Below are 14,244 nucleotides of genomic sequence, written 5' to 3' on the forward strand. Positions count from 1 at the left end.
TGAAAAGTTCCTGTTTGGTTGTGTGTGCCTGTGCGACTGAACCTTGTGCAACTTTGGGAATCTTCTGTGGACTGTGCAACACCAAGGCATGTTCTGTAGACTGAAGGTAGCTACCCCATGGTATTTTTGTTTTTATTTTTGGAGATGTTTTCACGTACCTATTGATAGCTTGCATGTGGTTTCATGGATTCAGGTTCTTAACATGCTGTATTCCAACATGATGGCTTTGATGACATCTAGGTAGCATAATTAGGTCACAGTTAACCGGATCTGATGTGATCACAATGCCGCTTGTTTGTTCTGGGCTCTGTGCATGCATAAGAAAGAACCTGATGCGGTGTACTGATAACATTAACGTCGCATGGCAATTACGGTGAGGTCACTGCAAGCCATGCATTGCTTCTTTTTATTGTGCCTCTGTGCAAAATATGTGCGAGGAAACCACAGCATTAAATACGAGATATTTTTTGCCTAAATTTCTGTTTGTCCTATATGTGTATCTATTTGTTGACCCACTGTTAGCATTGAAGATGCCAGTGCATGGTTCATACACAGTGTAGAGTGCAAGCGGTTTTTTTAACTTTCATTTGTCATCTGCATTGCATCATGTGGTACTATCTTGATGTCACTGCAAAGCCGCACTTTTGTGAGACAGTATTCAACCCTCTTGCAAAATAACCTGCAAGAGCCTGTTAATATACATAATTTTACGTCACGAAGGATTCCGTTATCTTCTATATAATATACGTTGCTCTTATTGCATAGCCATACTTTCGTGAGACCACAGTGTTATGCGTATAATTTAGTGCGAGATACCTTCACCACGTCTTATTTTTTTGTGTTTGTGTTTTAGTCACATATACTGGGTGTCCCAGCTATCTTTAGCCAAGGGTTAAAAAATACAATATTAGAGGCAGGTGAGTGAAATCAGTTGCAAATTGCTGACAGCCACTTTGCGCACCACAGACAATTTTCTGTTACGTAATTGATTAATTTATTAATTAGGATTATTTAATTAAGTTGCTAATATTGGCTTTAGGCAAGAAATGCAACTTGCAAATTTCGAGAGCGTCTTCAGAAACCCCACTGCATAATTTGTGAAATTCTCACGTATACAATTTTTTCCAAGCTGCAAAAAGAACCGCGTGGTTAAGCCACAGCTGAAAGCAGCATCGCGTGGTTCTTTTTGGAGCTTGGAAAAAATCGTATATGTGAGACTTTCTTTATCGCAAATATTGCAATGGGGGTTTCTGAAGATACTCTCGAACTTTGCAAGTCGCATTTCTTGCCTAAAGTCAATATTTAGCAATTTAATTTATTAATCCTAATTGATTAATTACGGAACAGAAAATTATCTATGGTGCGCAAGGCGGCTGTCAGCAATTTGGAACTGATTTCACTCGCCTTCCTATAATATTGTATTTTTCAACCCTTGGCTAAAGATAGCTGGAACACCCAGTATATTTGCTGCACCAAGAACATTTTCCTGCTACAGGAAAGGTGTGTCTTAGCGAAGCATCCCAATCAGTTTTCTACATTGTGTATACATTGCTGTATGTTGCATGCCGTAGTTCTACTTTATATAGATTAACTTTTCTGTGCAGTCCTTGCTCTGGATATGCCTACAAATAATGTGTCATTGCTATCAGTCTATATTTATGACATCCAATGAAAGAGCCCATCTGTTTTTTGCATCATGTGGATTACTGTTTATTGTTGGAAACATGCCATTTTATGTCTGTACAAAATGTGTGTGTATTCCTTGTGCCCGATATTTGTTCACTTCTATTCTGTTCCTTTCGGTTGCAGTGTTGTAGTTCAGGTGTAAGCGTAGTCAATTTATTCCAGTAATTTCATTTTCCTTCGGAAAAACATGTGAACATCACTGCTTTAGGTGGACAAGTAAAACAAGTTAAGGGCAGATTACTTAGTAAAGGAACACTAGACTTTATGTTGTGTTAAGTGACTTCAAGGTGCATTTATTATTTCTCTTCTGTGCTACTCTACTGATGCTGAAATTAACATGTACACTCTATCTTGTTATTTTCAATTCTTTTGGGTCCTTATCTGATTTTAGTTAATGTGTTCATATGCTAGGGTCTGCTGTGCCAGGTGATTTTATGCATACAAGTGATGCGTTTGCAGTATGCTTTTTAATAAAAATGCTGTTGATCTGCTTTATGTGCAAGTCTATGCCTCAGTCAGATCGTCACGAAAAGCTGCACAAGTCTTATTAAAAGGCTTATATGCATTATTTCTGATTACTGTGTACCAATGCAGTCAACATTAAAGATGTTGGAATTGCTGAGGATGCTATGGGTGTTGTTGAATGGGCTGCTGCTGTGTATCTTGTGCCCTGTGCTAATATGTTGTCACTCATCCTACTGTTACCAGTGAGACTGTCCTATAGTTGCCTTGGGGTACGTGTTAGCGAACGCAACAGCACAGTAAAGCAAGTGACGAATGGTGCATTTAATTGGTGCTCTGATTCTTGAATAGAGTACAGCCTCTAAAGCATGGAAAAAGCTGAAGTATGACAAGCGATACACCAACAAAAACCAACTCATACTTCTCCATTTTCAATGCTTCAGAAGCTGTACTCCTAACAACCTATGCACCATGCTTCACTTTCTTTACTGTGCTATTGTGTTCACAAATATGTGTCCTCAAAGCAACTAAAAGACCTTCTTACTGGTAAAGTTTCCATGGGTGACAACATATTACCTCAAGACACAACATCCTCAGCAAGAGCCCAATCAACATATTTAATGTAAGTTACATTGGTGTGCAGTCATCATAAATGTATGAGAATTGCTTCCACGTGCACCAAATTAGCCAAAATATGCATGATAAAAGCACTGTATATTAACTTGAATAGTCATAACTGTTAATTTAAATATTAGGCTTGTTAATGTGGAACTGAATGATGCATGTAAGTCTTTTTATTAACCCGTATGTGCCCAGTGTCCTACATATAGGACGCTTCTTTGATGCACTCCCCAGTACATCGCTATTTCTTTAGCTGATGAATAGCGCCACCTACAGCGCATCAAGCAGGCTTCAATGAGGCCTGCTTGATGTGCGGTAGGCGGCGCTAGTCATCAGCTAAAGAAATAGCGATGTTAGAGTGCGTCAAAGAAGCGTCCTATATGTAGGACACTGGGCATATATGGGTTAATTAAGGCTTCAAAATTGCGGATTTATCACGGATGTCCGCATTTAAAATCCGACAAGTGTCCCGTGGACGTTCATGTCCAAAATATTGAGTCCGGTGGACGTCTGAATATCCGTGAAAGACGTGTCCAGGCCGTCCAGTTTAACGCCTTTTTGTTTGCGCGGGACGGTCCGTCAGATATCCGCCGTACGTCATTGGGATGTGCACGGATGTCCGCTGGATTCACGAACATCCGGCACTAAACATCCATCGGATGTACTGGGGATTGTTTGTGGTCCATTGGGAAGCTGCGCCACGTCTACTTTTACCTGGAAGACGCAGCAAGGACCTGGTTCGAGAATCGGGAGTCCACCCTTCGAGCCTGGGACGTCCTTCGCAGCGCTTTCCTGGAAACGTTCGCGAGCATCGTCCGAAAGGAAAGGGCCGCAGCCTTGCTGGAGACATGGGTCCAACTGCCAAACAAAAGCGTGGCCATCTTCGCAAAGGAAATGACACGACTGTTTCGCCACGCTGACCCTGCCATGCCTGAGGCCAAAAAAGTTCGCTTCCTTATGCGAGGAGTCAAGCAGGAGCTTTTCGTGGGACTGATGCGGAACCCACCAAGCAGCAGCCAAGTATTCGTCTCAGAAGCAACCACCATCGAGAAGACGCTGGAAATGCGAACCGCCAGTACAACCGTCGCTTGATCCAAGGCAGCGCAGCGGTTCAAGCTATCGGCTCCGACGATCTGCGCGAAACGATCCGAGCGATCGTGCTTGAGGAGCTGCGAAAGCTCGCACCTTTTGCACAGCCCGAAGTGACACCGATTGCCGACGTTGTACGCGAGGAAATCCAACAGTCACTGGGTGTTCCTCAGCCGGCACCACCGCGGACGCAAGCAATGAACTATGCTGCTGCAGCCCGAGGGAACGCCCCCCTTCCTCGATCACGTCAAGACGCCGCGCCGCCCCAGCAGTTCCACCGCCAGGCACCACCACCGCCAGCACCGACGTCATACCGGCCGCCAGCCGGCCAGCGATACACGCCGAGGAAGACCGACATTTGGTGCCCCCCTGACAACCACCCGCTCTGCTACCACTGCGGGGAGGCCGGCGACATGTACCGCCGCTGCCAGTACCGACAGATGGGGCTATGCGGATTCGCCGTCAACGCGCCGCGCCCGCAGACAGGCGAACGGCCTCGCGACATCGCCCACTACCTCGCAAGAGCACAATGGAGCCCCTGAGGACCTTCCCGATCGCCGTCGCTAGGCCTTTACATGTCACCGCACCGCCGGCAGTACGCTTGGCCCAAACCGGGGCCGGTCGCCTAGCCCGTATCCGGGAAACTAAGGGCAGCAACCGATGGAGGTGCGGTTGCTGTACGACGAAATGCCGAAAATCTTCCGCAGCCGCCGACGACGACAACGTGACGAGACCTGCAGGACACGACGCCAACCAGAGAGACTCCTGACGATGAAACCTCGCGCACCGAGGATCTGACGACCTGAAATGGAAGCAGCGGAACAAACCGACGCAGCCGTGATCCGATGCCACGACCTAGCCGCAACGCAAGGCGACGAACTAGTGACCTCGACGTTCTGATCGACGGCCACAACGTCACCGCTCTCGTCGATACTGGAGCCGACTATTCGGTCGTTAGTGGGCCGTTTGCCGCAAAGTTGAAGAGAGTTAGGACTGCTTGGGAAGGCCCCGAACTCCGGACCGCTGGAGGCCGTCTGAAACGCCGATTGGTGTCTGCACGGTGAGAGTCACCATCAATAACCGGACTTATCCTGCGAGCTTTGTAATCCCACAAAACTACTCCAAGGATGTGATACTTGGAATGGACTTCCTAAGTGACCATGGCGCCGTCATCGACCTGAGGTGTGAGTCGATAACACTAACCTCAGACAAAGCGCTCCCGCCCAACGCGACGCCAGGGAACCATACACTGAATGTGATAGAAGAGCAGGTGACCGTTCCCCCGCGCTCCAGTGTCATTATTTCCGTCGGCACCGAAAAACCTGCGAAACTTGAAGTCGTCATCGAGGGCGATCAGCACCTACTCCTGAACCGTCAAATTTGCGTCGCATGAAGTATAGCCGAGCTGCGTGACGGTAAAGCAAAGGTAGTGCTGACAAACTTCAGCCACGAATATAGGCGCTTCAACATTGGTAGGAGGGTTGCCTACATCGACGAATGCGTGGCCGCCAGCAATGCTTTCGCCCTCTTCGATGGTGCCGAACCTGCTTCGACGAATCGAGGTCCCGAAACGAATTTTGGCGTCAACCCAAGCTTTCCGAAGGTCAAGCAAGACCAGCTCAAAACCCTGCTCCTGCAATACAAGGACTGTTTCTCATCGCCATTGCAGGTCCGACAAACGCCCTTTGCTAAGCACCGCATTTTAACAGAAGAAAATTCTCGGCCACTCCCTCAGAGTCCCTACCAGGTTTTGACGCGGGAACGGGAGGCCGTCAAGAAACAGGTCGACGAAGTGCTACGCCACGACATCATGCAGCCGTCCAAGAGTCCGTGGGCGTCACCTGTGGTGTTAGTGAGGAAGAAGGATGGGACCCTACGTTTCAACGTCGATTATCGTTGCCTGCACAAAATCACGAAAAAGGACGTGTACCCTCTCCCACGTATAGACGACGCCCGAGATCGGCTCCACAACGCGAAGTACTTTTCTTCGATGGACCTCAAGACCGGCTACTGACAAATCGAAGTCGACGAGAGAGACCGAGAAAAGACTTCCTTCATAACACCGGACGGCCTGTTCGAGTTCAAGGTCATGCCTTTCGGTCTTTGCTCGGCACCTGCGGGTTTCCAACGAGTCATGGATATAGTATTAGCTGGCTTGAAGTGGCAAACTTGCGTTTTTTACTTCGCCGACGTCGTTGTGTTTTCCTCGAACGTCTATGAACACCTCCAGCGCCTTGAATTCGTACTTCATGCAATCAAGAGCTCCGGGCTCACCCTGAAGCCAGAAAAGTTCCGCTTCGCGTACGAGGAGCTCTTGTTTTTTCGTCACGTGATCAGCAAAACTGGAGTGCACCCAGACCCGCAGAAAACAGCTGCTATCGCCGCTTTCCCGCCGCCCACAGACAAAAGGGCCGTGCGGCAATTTCTCGGCTTGTGCGCCAGACGCTTTGTCAAAGACTTTTCACAGATCGCCAAGCCACTAACGCAGCTCACAAAGACCGACGTCGAATTCAGGTGGCAAACAGCGCAAGTCGAAGCATTTCATGAACTGAAACGACGCCTGCAGACGCCTCCGATACTTGCGCATTTCGACGAACACGCCGATACGGAGCTCACACCGATGCAAGCAGTGTTGGACTCGGCGCCGTCCTTGTGCAGCGGACGGACGGACTGGAAAGGGTTATCAGGAATGCTAGCCGGTCACTTTCTAAGGCAGAGGCCAACTATTCCACAACAGAAAAGGATTGCCTCGCCATCATCTGGGCTACGTCAACGTTTGCAGGGCCACAACGCCTGAAGTCTTCTTACAGTCTGCAAAAAAATGTTAAAATCATTATTGCAGAAAACTGCACGAAAAATGGTGAATACGATCTGTAATAAAATAATTTCTTGTTATTTGGGATAGATCATGAAGCAGTCATTGGATGAGGAGCGCAAGCTCCGCCCGGTGTGCAAGTGTTAACATGCTCACAGGGATATATAATGACGCTTGTCCTGTCTCTATCGACAGTAAATATGATACTTTTTGTCCCTCATATAAAGCAGTACTGACACGAATTTGACGCATCGCAAAACGGACACGTTTTTCGTTTCCTTCGCATGCAGTGTTAACGCTTTCCACACACCGCAACCAGGAAGCACGTAGAGAATGTGTTAGTGCGACACGAAAGGGAAACGAACAGCCACCCGTTTGTAGCACGAAGCCACAAGGAAATGCACACGGATTTCTGAGCAAGAAAGCTTTCTGCTACAAACGGATCATTTTCCATTCCTTAGCCCTTGCGCGGTTCCGCAGAGCTGCATTGCAGAAGTTTGTTAGTGTGATTTTAGTGTTTATGCAAGCTAGCTCCCCCGCAATGGAAGTTACCATGGCGAGTCAGTCGTTGAAATTGCTGTCGGAGTCGCTGGACGACAATTCATGCATCGTTGCCTACGAGCACCACGTGCAGAGCGGACCCGCCACTGTGACATCGAAGCCGAGAGTGCTTTTTAAGGGAGCTGAATTTCCGAGGCACTCTTTTCAAGGTTCTTGACACCAGAGGCGGAATTCACAAAACGTCTCTTTCGTAAGTGCGCTTTCCCACTGGGCTTCGATAATGGCGATTGAAATTTCCTCGGACGAAATTTTTTAGCGTAAGACGTTTTTGTGAATACGGGTCCAGTAATTTTAGTGAGAGCCACAATAGGAAGATGTCTAAAATTCGTGCCAGCACTCCTTTAACAGCCGAGCTTTTTATTTGTAATCTATTATTACTAGCAGCAAGCTAAAGCTTCCTGCGATGCATCGCGCTATAGGCTGTAGCCAGTGCTGGGCAATATCGAAGATACATGTATCTTAGATACCACCTTAGATACTCATTGGTATCTTCTATCTGTATCGCGATACGTCTCGCAAGACATGCATCAGTATCTGTATTTTCCGCTACACTGAAGAATGTATCGTGTATCTTAAGATACAAGATACTGCTATCGCAACCCCACGGTGCGAAACAATAAACGTTCGTTGAACTCCGCTTGTCAAGCTGATACTGCTCCCACTCAGCCACCAGATTAAAGACAGTCACATGTTATCTGAAGCCACAGTTGCCCAGTGAGGGCGGACGATGAGCTCTGAGCGTCCCTATTGAGAAAGCAGAGACACGTGGCGGCGCTCGCGTCATCTCGACAGACAAACGCACGAACTTCTACGCCCAGACGAGCTTTGTTTTTACGATTTCTTTTTGCTTTTATTGTAGCAATTATATGGACAGTCTCGGCTGATTTTGCCGTCGCCGCCATCAGGCACCCTATAAGTCTCTCTCTCTCTCTCTCTCTCTCTATATATATATATATATATATATATATATATATATATATGAAATCCACGAAGAAAAATATTTCAGAAAAACTTTCCGACGCGCGGAATCGAACGGGCGACCTCTCGCTTTCGAGCGCGCGGCGTTAGACGGTTACGCTACCAACAGTACCGTCTTTCAGCCTGCTAACAGCGAGCTATTTATGTACACCATTGACTTCAGCATGCTTTCTTAGTCACAACATAGATGGCGCGATGAGCGCGTGTGGCGCGCTTTAAAGATCGTCGCCGCGCCCCTGCGAACGCCGTTGCTCTTCGCCCTACAGGGCGTGGTCGCCTTCGTGCGCTTGTCTCGTGGAAAGAAGGGGGTGGCCGGGGGGTGGAGCGGGGGGTCGTATATCTTGTGCTTTCTCCGCGATGTCCGCGCTGAAGTTACAGAGCGTACGAAGGTCACTTCGCGCGCTGCAGCGGTCGCGTTTGGGAAAGGAGCGCGCTGTTCAAACAGAAATAAGTAACAACTGTGACAGTTAGTTCGCGCTCGTCCTGTGTGTACCTGTTCGTTTCGTGCGTCCTGCTTTATGTTTGAGCAGTGCGCTTCAAGTGTCGAGCTGTGACGCATGATAGTTCGCGCTCGTCCTGTGTGCGTTCATTTCATGCGCCCTTTGGGCTCGAGCGACGCAATGGCAATTTCGAGCTGCTTTCCGGTCTTCGCGTTACATTCCAATTTATTGCTATCGCATTCATTGCTTCGCCGTTAAGGCGAAACTGTGATTTTTTTAGTTTTGTCAGCGCTATGACACCTGGCTCTTTGCCACTGTCCTGTGCCGCGTAGTCTAATGCGTGCGGTGTCTTTTGCACAAGTTCTGCTGCAGCTGTAGTGTCGTTATTGAAGTTTCTCTTGCTTGGGGCTCATTCCTTACGAAGTCTGAAAAATGCAATAATTAGAGGTTGCTTTGCGTCTCGCAGCTTTCTCACATCGGTGATTTGAAGGATCTCATGGATATAAGTTTGACTTACACGCAATCAGATTGACTTACATGCAGACAAGATTCGAACCACTGGTACCGATGCTGGATCTAACAGAACAAGCATTGACTTAAAGAAGCTATCTTGGCGTACGTCTCTTTTTGTTTTATTCAATGAGTTTTCAAGATCATATTTTATTGTTAGCACAAGTTCTTTCTAAGCTGTCCTTTTCCATCCTATAGATTACCTATGTCTCTGTATTGCTCTTTAGGGTCTGTTTACGACAATATTCCTTTAACGTGCTGGCAAGTTAAGCTCTCTGCTTTATTCTAACTTTTAGCTGTCTGCATCATTCCTGCTACTGTTTACAGACTTATATTCCCCTTAAGCTGACTGTATGTCAAGGCGATGTTGAGAAGAAATATATAATAATCTGGGCGTGCTTGGAGTATACAGTAACAAAAATTCTGCTTACTGCTTAGCAAAATACCGAAATTGAGTTTTCATTATGACAAAGTAAATTATTAGGAGCCACCTCAAAGATGTTAGCAAATGGTTTGGAGAAACATTGTTAAACAAAATGCTCCGTTTTTTAGTGAGCGTGCCAACGAGCCGGTTTATGCTATTTTGCATAGGCACTGAACTTTCTGTGGTCTAACCTTAAGGGCCTAATTGCCATAGCTATTAGGGGTTACCCGCCGCGGTGGTGGTTATGGTGCTTGAATGCTGATCCGTAGGTCGCGGCGGCCGCAATTTGATGCCCCTGCGCTTATAATTAGGTTTAAGGACACCACGTGGTCGAAATTTCCCGGAGCCCTCCCCTTCGGCGTCCCTCATAATCATATCGTAGTTCTGGGACGTAAAGCAGAACAATTATCTCATTTTACTTAGTTACAGTTGTTTTTCTATTTTAGTCTTCACTAATCACCAAGTAAACGGAGCTCTAAATGGCAATATATTGTGAATAGCGGCGGTGCCCTGCGGCGCTTTGTGCAACTATAGAATACGACTGACGCGTTTTCTAGGCTGCAGATATCTTGTCATAACAGAAAAACCGTTCAGAGATGACGCTTTACTGAGTACATCGCTAACGAAAGCTTTACGCCAGCAGATATCTAGAATACAATAGTCATTGCAGTTTTATGTCCTCTACGTAAACGCGATACGTCGAAAAGAATGTCGCTACTAACGTTGCTGCTGATGTTACATGTCCGGTGATTGGGTATTGCGAAAGCCGTGATACATTTACGAGCAAGGTAGAATTCAACCGCGGTATTTGCACCTATGTGCGGAAGCTTCTTACTGAAGTTCTTGCGATTAGATGGCAACCCGCTAGCTTGACGGCAAGCAGCGCACTGACTCCACCCAATTATAAAAGCGACAAGCAAAATCCGATATCAGCGAAGTGTATAAAGAGCTGTCATGTTAAGCAGCTAGAGCAACCCAATAAGTTGTTCGGAATGAACGTGATATAGTTTGAGCAAGAAATACAAAACTTTTGAAATACTAACAGACACTTCGTTCAAGTGAAACAAAAATGGTCGCAGTTAATAAAATTTCAAGCGAACATTTTCGTTTTCTTTATTCTTACACATCCCCGCTTTGCCTCGAGGCGTTACAGAAGGGGGGTTACAGAGTTGAAAAAAAAATACATTTTCATTGACACTGGACATTTGCTCAGATGTCAAACAATTCCATTGGTTAATAGTTTTAACAAAAAATGAATTTGCATACAGGTTTGTCCTGGTCCGGCATGGCCTTATTTGTGTTCATGGTCTGTGCATTGAGAAATTTAATCTGGGTTTTTTAAGCAAATGTCACCGTCTATTCTCGTTTTTTTTATGAAATATCTGGTATAAAAGCTTCAGACGCAATTTTTTTTAAGACGGGACGACAGTGACTCCCGGTTTAACTCCTTTTTCATTTCGGTACAAAGTTCTGTGATTTTTTGCATACCGTCCCAAGACAAACCTGGCTGCTCTGTTTTGAATTCTTTCTAATTTATTAATCAAACCCACTTGTGATGGGTCCCAAAGAGTACAGGCATATTCTAAGATCGGTGGAATACAAGTGAGGTAAGCTGTGCTTCTAAGGCTAGAATCTGCACATCTCAAATTCCTTTGGATATAATTCAATGGTACTTCGGCTTTGGAAACCACATAATCCACTTGCGCATTCCAGGAACAATCATGCGACAGTACCACTCCCAAATATTTGTACTTGCATTTCTTGTCTAAATTATTTCCACTTAAATGATAATTTGCAACAATTATTTTTTCTTTGTAAAACACACATGGACGCACTTATTCGTGTTTAAATTCATTTGTCACTTAAGACACCATTGATGAATACGTTCAAGATCAGCCTGTAATTCAGGGACATCATGTTCATTCTGGATTTTTCTGTAAACAACGCAATCATCCCCAAAGAGCCGTATACATGAGCTTATGCCTAGGTGAATGTCATTATTAAAAATTATGAATAGCAAAGGCCCCAACACAGATCCCTGTGGGACGCCTGACGTGGTCTCAAGAAAATCCGATTTAATGCCATTCAGGACAACACATTGGCGGCGTTGTGCCAGGTAATTCTCGATCCAATTAAGAATTCCTTCATCTATGTTGAGTATTCGCAATTTTTCAAGGAGCAGACGATGGGAAACAGTGTCGAAGGCTTTGCTGAAGTCTAAAAAGATGCAGTCTGTTTGCCCACCTAAATGAATTGCAGATACTAGGTCGTTATAGAACTCAAGAAGCTGGGTTGTATATGAAAAGAATTTACGAAAACGGTGTTGAGCCTTCGTTATAAACTCGTAATCCAACAAATGCTCCATTATAGCTTTGTATATTATACGTTCAATAAACTTACACAATATCGATGTAAGTGAGATAGGTCTATAATTTGTGACGTCTTTTTTCTAACCTCCTTTGTGAATCGGGATTACATTTGCTACCTTCCAGTCTTGCAGCAACTGACCAGTACATAATGATTTTTCAAAGCTCAGATAAAGGTAAAGCGCAATGGGGTGAGCGCACTGTTTTAGTACTCTTGGAGTGACACCATCAGGAGTGGTAGCTTTCTTTCGTCGCGATTCCCAAGCAAGGCCTCCAGGGGCGTAGCCAGGGGGGGGTTGGGGGGGGGGGTCAAACCCCCCCCCGAAATTTTTCAGTTTGCGTATATATACACGCGTACATACAAACGCACGCACGAACATACATAAAGTATGGTTGAACCCCCCCCCCCCCCGAAAAAAATTTCTGGCTACGCCCCTGAAGGCCTCAATGCAACTAACACTATTTTCGATGGTTGCACAAAGGGAACACAACTACCTGGCAACGGTGAGCTCAATGCAGACTTAGGAAGAAAAACTGAGTGAAAGTATTTAAGCGCTTGGCTTTTTCTGCATCGTCGAAAAGAGTGCGTCCATCGAAAATAAGTTCGCTTATTCCAACGGGATCAGACCCACATCCCTTTAAATACTGCCAGAAAGGTTTAGGATTTAGTCTCATATTTTCATTTAATCGTTTGAAGAAGTGCTGCTTTGCATTTTCTGACGCGTCTTTATATTCCCGTGTTAGTTCCTGTAGCTTCTTATAATGAACTTTACCTTTCGTTTTTAGATGCGAAGCATCTTATAGCGGAGTTCAAACCGGTGGTGGTCGTGGTGTTGTGCGGCCTGACCACCCTTACTGCGCATGCGCATACCCTCTACACACACCTCCTCTCCACTTCCCCTCTCCACTCACCCTCTGCCCTCCCCCTCTCCGCTTCCCCTCTCCACTCCCCTCTCTCCACTTTACCTCTCCCCTCCCCCTCTCCAATCTTCCTCTGAAACGCAGGCTAGACATGCCGAAACTCTCCTGCGCAACGCCGCGATGAGCACCAGCGCATGCGTGTCCCCTCTCCCTCTCTCTCCTCTCCTACGCTGCCGCCCTCTCGCGCGCCTGTCGACCGCGTTCCCCGCTCGCCCTGTGAGAATTAACGACCAGGCTAGATGGAAGACAAGACGCGCGTAGCGTTCCTCTTCGCGTTCCACGACGCGAGGTCGGTAGCATGCCCAACGAACGCCTACGCAACGCGATCATGCAAGTGCTCCGGCTTCGCATCGCTTCATGGTCCCTTTAGCGGGAAATGGTGTAATTTTTTTGTATCTTTTAAATACGCACCTTTGTTTCGTAATTAGTTTCAGAATGCCGTAAGTCACCCATGGCTTTTTACGCTTCTTAAGCTTATCCGAGTCAATACTCTGTATGAACTGCTCTGAAAATTGAAGTAACTTGTTTTTAAATATGTTCCAGAAGTAATCTACGTTGTGTTCATCTGCCAAACGTTCAAATACAGGGAAATAATCGAGAAGCCTTGCCGAAATTGATGAATAACCGCCTTTATCGAAAAAGAACATCTTTCTACTGGTACGCTTTCTTACTCTCTGAATTTTTGTTCTAATACCTGCTACAATAACCTGATGGTCGCTAACACCTGGATTAATACCAATATTACTTACTACATCTAACGAGTTACAAAAGAGAAGATCAAGGGTATGACTAAGTCTTGTGGGTTCCAAAACGTACTGTATCAACCCAAAATATCAACAATGTTTTTCATTTCTAGGTTAGTACGGCTGGCATGCAACACCCCACACCAGTCCTTTTTGCATTCTAGGTCGGGTAAATTAATATCACTTGCTAATAATATAATGCGGTAAGACGCCTGTGAAACGATATCACCTAATATTTCCATAATACCGAAGTTTGTGCTTGGTGGTCGATAAAACGCCCCAGCCACGAAAGAAAAATTGTTACCCACTGCAACAGTACACAAACCGACTCGACTGCGTCATTACCGATGTCATGTATAGAGGATGAGATGCACGAATGAACAAAAAAACACCACCGCCAAGGCTTGGCCTATCTTTACCATAGGCAGTATAGTTGTTGGGAAACACTTCGTTATCAGTGATGGATGGATCGAGCCAGGATTCTGTGCCGAACACGATATCTGCCTTCACGGACTCAACCAAGCCAGAAAACTCATCTGTTTTGTTTACTACACTTGGGAAATTCGCCACTGCAATAATTAAATCACGATGAACATAGTAGCATTTACATGTCACCGGTTAGACAAGA

Source organism: Rhipicephalus sanguineus, chromosome 1 (assembly GCF_013339695.2).
Source record: "Rhipicephalus sanguineus isolate Rsan-2018 chromosome 1, BIME_Rsan_1.4, whole genome shotgun sequence".
NCBI lineage: Eukaryota > Metazoa > Arthropoda > Arachnida > Ixodida > Ixodidae > Rhipicephalus > Rhipicephalus sanguineus.